A 7,148-nucleotide genomic window follows, 5' to 3' on the forward strand; every position below is an offset into this window, starting at 1 on the left:
CCCAAAAACATATTAACTAGGAAGGGAGAGAAAGACAGAGATAGGGAGACACAGAGAAAGAGAAACAGACAGAGAATTAGGATCAGCTGGAAAGCTGGGTATTAGAGTGGATACTAGAGGTGCTCTCCGGGGTGTTAATGTGGCCCCACCCCTAGGCAGGCTTGGGTAGATTCTACACTAAGACAACATTTGGGGCCCTATCTGCTCACCAAGCTCCCAACAGCCCAATTCTAGCACTTCCCATGATGAGGAAGTAAAGCTGGCAATTACTAAGGAGGGAGGAGAAAGGCCTAGGAATATGATGCCTCAGCAGATTCCATTCAGGATGGGGGAGGAATAGGGGTCTTACTCACTGTGATGCCTCAGCAAGTTTAAAAAATAATTATCTCTGAGCCACACTTCCAAAGTTATTGGAATAAAAAAAAAACAGCTTTACTCAAGGGAAGAAAACAAGGGACAGAAATTAACAGACCATTATAAAGTGAGTAGAAGAATTTGGTTTCCCTCTTTCATTTCTTTTCTTCTTTCCTTCCTTCTCTTTTTTCTGCTTTTCTTTTTTCTTTACTTCCTTCCTTCCCTTTTTTCTTCTTTCCCTCCTTCCTCCCTCTCTCCCTCTCTTTCTCTATTTTTCCTACCATGCACCCTCTCATTCTCCCTCTCTCTCTCTCTCTCTGCTCTATGATTTTAATAGAATTGGGGCAAAGGTGCAGAGGTTTCCTCTTCACAGGATGGGGCTACTGGCAAAGATCACCTCTTCTCATTGGCCCCTGTTGGGCACATTATTAGCAGTCAGTAAAAAATAAAATAAAATAAATGAGATAGATCACAAAATAACAGTAGAGAACCCTGCTCCTGGGTGTTGTCAGGGCAAAGTCTCATTTCCCCTAAGCCATTCACCCCACACAGAAATTACCTTCTTTCTCAGACAGCTCAGTTTCTATTCAACTAAAGGTCAGTCTTGCTAGAAAGCTGACTCAGTAAGTTTCTCTACAGTCAACTTTCAATTATCCCTGGGTAGCTCATCTTCTTTTAATCACTGGCAGGTGCTCCCTTGTTTTGCAGAAAATAGACAAACATAAAGCCAACCCCAAAATAATATGCAAAGGAGTACTCTCCTCTGGATGAAGCCAGAGTAATCGAAATGTAATTGGGTTTAGATATGCTATTATTTTATGCTAATATTTGTCAGAGAAAACAAAACTTGTAAATGTATAGGTGGTACCATGTTACTCAGGTAGGTTAGAGATTCTGAGGAGCAAGTGAAGTTCTAATGAAAATCAAGGTTTCAAAGGAACTGTAGTTGCAATGGTATAAAATGGAAAGGGCCTTGAACTTGGAATCTGTGAGCCAAAGTTTGAGTTTCAGTCATGCCACAGTTAACAGTATGAACTTGGGAAAATCATTTAACATCTTGGAGCTTCAGTTTGCTAATCTGTTACAGAGGGATAAATGAGTAATAATCAGATTACCTGCTTCCAATGGTTGTCATGATTAAAGCATTTAATGTAAGCAGGCAGTGTGAGATTGGTGGGATGGGAATGGAGAGCCACAGTCAGGATTACACAAGATTTAGCAGCCACCATATTAAAAGAGTAGAGGGCTTGGAATATGATATTCTGGAAGGAAAAAGAGCTGGGATTACAACCTACCTAGCAAGACTGAGTATAATCCTTCAAGGGAAAAATGGATTTTTAATGAAATAGAGGACTTTCAAACATTCCTGATGAAAAGACCAGAGCTGAATAGAAAATTTGACTTTTAAATACAAGATTTAAGAGAAGAATAAAAAAGGTAAACATGAAAGAGAAAGCTTAAGGGACTCAATAAAGTTAAACTATTTGTCTTTCTAGGAACTTCATCATTATTAGGGCAGTTAGAAGATAGAAAGAGAGTGTGGGAGTGAATCAATTATGTTGGGATGACATTAAAAAAAAAGATTGGTAAGAGGAATGCCCTAGGAGAAGGGAAAAGAGGAAAAATGGGGGAAATTATTTTACATAAAAGAGGCATGCAAGGAAAAGTTTTTACACTGGAGGAGAAATGGGGAGGGGGCAAGCAATGCTGAACCCTTACTCACATTTAAATTAATTTGAAGAAAGAATGTGTGTGCATTTGTATGTTCACTCAATTGGTAATAAAAATCTATCTTTCCCAACAGGGAAGTAGGAGGGGAAGGAGGTAGGAGAAGGGAGGGACAATAAAAAGGACAGTGGATAACAGAAGGCAGTAGTCAGAATCAAAACAGACTGTAGGGGAAGGACAGGATAAAAAGAGAAAGAGGCGAATAAACAGAAAAAAAAATAGGATGGAGGGAAATGCCACAGTTAGTAATCATAACTACAAATGTGATTGGGATGAATTCACCCATAAAACAAAAGCAGATAGCAGAATGGATTAGAAACCAGAATTCAACGATATGTTGACCACTGAAAGCCAATGAACTAATAAATAAAAGAGGGGAAAACAATAAGATAGATAAACCATTGGTTAATTTGATTTTTTTAAAAAGAAAAAACTAGAATACTAATATCAAAAATGAAAAGTGTAAATATGCCACTGATAAAGATGAAATTAAAGCAATTATTAAGAGTTATTATGCCCAATGTGCCAATAAAACTGACAATTTGAGAGAAATGAATATTTACAAATATATAAACTGCCTAAATACTTAAATAACCTTATCTTAGAAAAATAAAATGAACAAGCCATCAATGAGCTCCCTAAGAAAAAATCCTCAGGACCAGTTGGATTTATAAGTGAATTTGAGCAGAAGGGATTTATAACAGAAATGTAGAGCTGGCTTAATATTAGGAAAACTATAAGCATAATTGACATAATAACTAAAACAACAAAAATTATATGATTATATTAATAACACAGAAAAAGCCTTTGACAAAATACAATACCCAGGCCTATTAAAAACAGCAGAAAGCATGGGAATAAATGGATATTTTCTTAAAATGATAAGTAGTATACATCTAAAACCATGAGAAAGCATTATTTGTAATGGGGATAAACTTGAAGCCTTCCCAATAAGATCAGGGGTGTAACAAAGAAGTCCATTATTACCACTATTATTCAATACTGTACTATTGATGCTAGCTACAGCAATAAGATAAAAAACAGAAATTGAAGGAGTAAAAATAGGCAATAAGGAAACAGAACTATCATTCTTTGTATATGATCTGATGATATACTTAGAGAAGCCTAGAGAATCAACTTAAAACAAGTTGAAACAACTAACAACTTCAGCAAAGTTGCAGGATATAAAACAAGCCCACATAAATCATCAGCATTTCTATATACTACCAACAGAAGCCAGAAGGAGGAAAGAGAAAGAAAAATGCCATTTAAATTACCTGTAGACTATATAAAATACTTGGGAGCCTACCTGCCAAGACAAACCCAGGGATTATATGAACACCATTACAAAACACTTTTCACACAAATAGATCTGAACAATAGGAAAAATAGTAATTGCTCACAGATTGGTTGAGCCAATATAATAAAAATGACGATTCTACCTAATTTAATTTACTTATTCAGTGCCATACCAATCAAACTACCAAAGAATTATTTTATAGAGCCAGAAAAAATAATCACAAAATTTACCTGGAAAAACAAAAGACAAAATATCAAGAAAATCAATGAAAAAAATGTAAAGGAAGGTGGCCTAGCTGCATCAGATTTCAAACAATAGTACAAAGCAGCAATCATCAAAACAATCTGGTACTGGCGAAGAAACAGAGTGATGAATCAGTGGAATAGATTGGTACATAATACACAGTAGTAAATGACCATACTAATCTAGTGTTTGATAAAACCAAAGATCCAAGCTTTGAGGGTAAGAATTCACCGTTTGATAAAAAATTGCTGGGAAAACTAGAAAGGAGTTTAGTAGTAACTAGGTATAGACCATCATTGTACACCATATGCCAGGTTAAGGTCAAAATGGATAAATTATTTAGACATAAAGGATGATATAACAAGTAAATTAGGAGAGCATGGGAAAATGTACCTGTCAGATTTATGGATAAGGGAAGCATTTATGACCAAACAAGAAATAGAGGGGATTATGGGAAGTAAAATAGATATTTTTAATTACATGAAATTCAAAAGTTTTTTCACAAACAAATGCGACCAAAATTAACAAGGAAAACAGGAAACTGAGGGGAAATTTTATAGTAAGTTTCTCTCATAAAGGCCTTGTTTCTCAAATGCATAGGGAACTAAGCCAAACTTATAAAAATAAGAGCCATTTCCCAGTCAATAAATGGTCAAAGGATATGAATAGGCAGTTTTCAGAAGAGAAATCAAAGCTATCAATAATCACATCAAAAAATGCTCTAAATCACTACTGATTAGAGAAATGCAAATTAAAACAACCCTGATTGTTTGTCAGATTGGCTAACGTGACAGAAAAGGAAAATGACAAATCCTGGAAGAGATGTGGAAAAATTGGGACACTAATGCACTGTTGGTAGAGTTGTGAGTTAGTCTAACCATTCTGGAGAACAATTTGGAACTATGTCCAAAGGGCTACAAAACTGTGCATACCTTTGACCCAGAAATACCACTACTAGGTCTGTATCCCAAAGAGATCAAAGACAAGGGGAAAAGATCTATTTACACAGAAATATTTATAGCAACTCTTTTTGTGGTGGCCAAAAATTGGAAATCAAGAGGATGTCCATCAACTGGGGAATAGCTGAACAAGTTGTGGTAAATGATTGTGATGGAATACTATTGTGTAATAGCAGATGATAATAAGGATGGTTTTGGAAAAACCTGGAAAGACGTATATGAACTCATGAAAAGTGAAGTGAGCAGATCCAGAAGAATGTTGCACCCAGTAACAGCTATATTGTAAGGATGGTCAACTGTGAAAGACTTAACTATTCTAATCAAGACAATTCCAAAGGACCCAAGATGAAAAATGTTATCACATCTCCAGTGAGAGAAGTGAACTCTGAATGTAGATTAAAGCATACTTTTTTTTTAACTTTATCTATTTTTTTTGTTTCATCTATTTTCATTTGCAACATGGCTAATATGGAAATATGTTTTGCATAATGTCACATTCACTGTTATTGTTCAGTCACGTCTGATACTTTTTGTGACCCGATTTAGGGTTTTCTTGGCAGAGATACTGGAATGGTTTGCCATTTCCTTCTCCAGCTCATTTTACAAGTGAGGAAACTGAGGCAAACAGGATTAAGCGATTTGCCCACAGTCACATGACAAGTAAATGTCTAAGGCCAGACTTGAACTCAGGAAGATGAGTCTTCCTGACTCCAGGATTAGCACTCTCTCCACTGCACCACCTAGCTGCCTCTAATATCACATACACAATAGATATCAAAATGTTTGCCTTCTTAAGAAGAGGAGAGGGGTGGGAGAGAATTTGGAACTCAAAATATTAAAAAATGAACATTAAAAAAATTTTACATGTAATTAGGAAATATTTAATGAAATCAATAAAAATATATTTAAAGAAAGAAAAGAAAAGAAAAGAATCAGGGACTGAACTAAGAGCCAGTTCTGGAAAAGTAAGTGAATTTGATTGCATCAGCAATGGCCCAATTGACATTAGATAATATAAATTTGTTGTGGGCCCAGTCAGCATAGGGGAAGGGTAAGGGAAGAGTAATTTATTAAACATCTACTATGTGCCAGGCAGTGCTAAATGCTTCCCAAATATCCCCTTTGACCTTCACAACAACCCTGTGTGGTAGGTGCTATTATTATCCACATTTGAGACTGAATGATGGCATCTAACTTCCCTTCCAGCTCAAAATCTGTGATCCTTTGAATTTATGACTATGAGTATGTTATTGAACTCCATGAGAAAAGAGAAAGAATGACCTGGGGGCTAATAGATAGCAGTCACTAGGATATGAATTAGGTGATATATCTGGAATGCACCTGAAAGGAAGAAATGTTGACAAGTGCAGAAAGAAGGGAAAATTTATGGGGCAACTAGGTAGCACAGTGGATAGAGCTCCAGCCTTGGATGCAGGAGGACCTGAGTTCAAATCTGGCCTCAGACACTTCACACCTACTAGCTGTGTGACCCTGGGCAAATCACTTAACCCCAACTGCTTCACCAAAAAGGAAAAAAAAAGAGAAAGTTCTGGAAGGGGCTCTGAGGAGCAAGAAGCATGTTGACTCCCCCCACCTTGTCCCTAATACATGTTGTAGTCTAGGCAAGAGGCCTTCTTCATACATTTGGGGGTTTTTTTATTACTATTTTTTATTTTTGTTTGTAGCTTGGGCTTTTTTTAAATTGTAAAACTAATTTCTTTAAAGGATATGGATTTTATTGAGGACGCCCCAGTGTTTGATACAATCAACACAATGTCATCTGCAAATAAAAGCATCTGGAAGAACTCACCATTCTGCAATGAATCCCTTTTCAACTTGAACTCCATTGGCTCTCCTCCATGGCAGTGATGAATTCCGCTGGAAAACATGTCTCCCTGTTTTATGTCTCACCTGATATTAATGATCAGAAGCTCATCTTGTCTCTGTTATTATTTCTTTTATAGAATCTTGAATAATTTTGATGGATGCAGGAGAGATACCTAGATGGAAAAGAACCTTTATGGCAGCATTTTGATTTACTGGACCAAAGGCTTTTTTATAATCAACAAAAAATAAGAACATTGAGATTTTGTATTCTCATTATCTTTTAGCCAAATGTGTGATGATGAAAATGTGATCTACTGTAGAATGTTCTTGCAAAAACCTCCACATAATAAATTAGTAGGCAAAAAGCCTACTAATCACATCATCAAAGATATCCTCAATACACATGTAGATTATTCTTATAAAAATTACATATATATATATATGGGAAAGTAAGCATATGGGTTAGTAAGTGCTACTCTTATGGTCACTTTTTTTGTAGTCTTAACTAATAAAACTAATAAATTTCCATGCCTTTGGTGTCTTTCCCTTGTTCAGGTATGTTGTGAGTCAGTCCCTCAAGACCTTCACAACTGTGTAACCTTTGGGCACAGATCCCCTCTGTATATCCTTGGTCTAATCTAGCTGCTGTCCTCTGATTTCTTCTCATTACTGACATTTCTACCTCCCCAACAAATAAATGACCAGGGCTGGAATGCTAGAGTCTGAGTACAATCAAT

The 7,148-nt window shown here is 36.2% G+C and overlaps 1 long non-coding RNA gene across 1 annotated transcript; it reads left to right on the plus strand.

The window, feature by feature from the left end:
- Positions 1-1,610: 1,610 nt before the first annotated feature.
- Positions 1,611-6,939, plus strand: LOC110195829 (uncharacterized). The gene is made up of 2 exons (XR_002321023.2): positions 1,611-1,791; positions 6,310-6,939. It is a non-coding gene; the product is annotated as an uncharacterized LOC110195829 (long non-coding RNA).
- The last annotated feature ends 209 nt before the right edge of the window (positions 6,940-7,148 follow it).

This window comes from Phascolarctos cinereus, unplaced genomic scaffold (genome assembly GCF_003287225.1).
Source record: "Phascolarctos cinereus isolate Bilbo 61053 unplaced genomic scaffold, phaCin_HiC Scaffold_726;HRSCAF=1367, whole genome shotgun sequence".
Lineage (NCBI taxonomy): Eukaryota > Metazoa > Chordata > Mammalia > Diprotodontia > Phascolarctidae > Phascolarctos > Phascolarctos cinereus.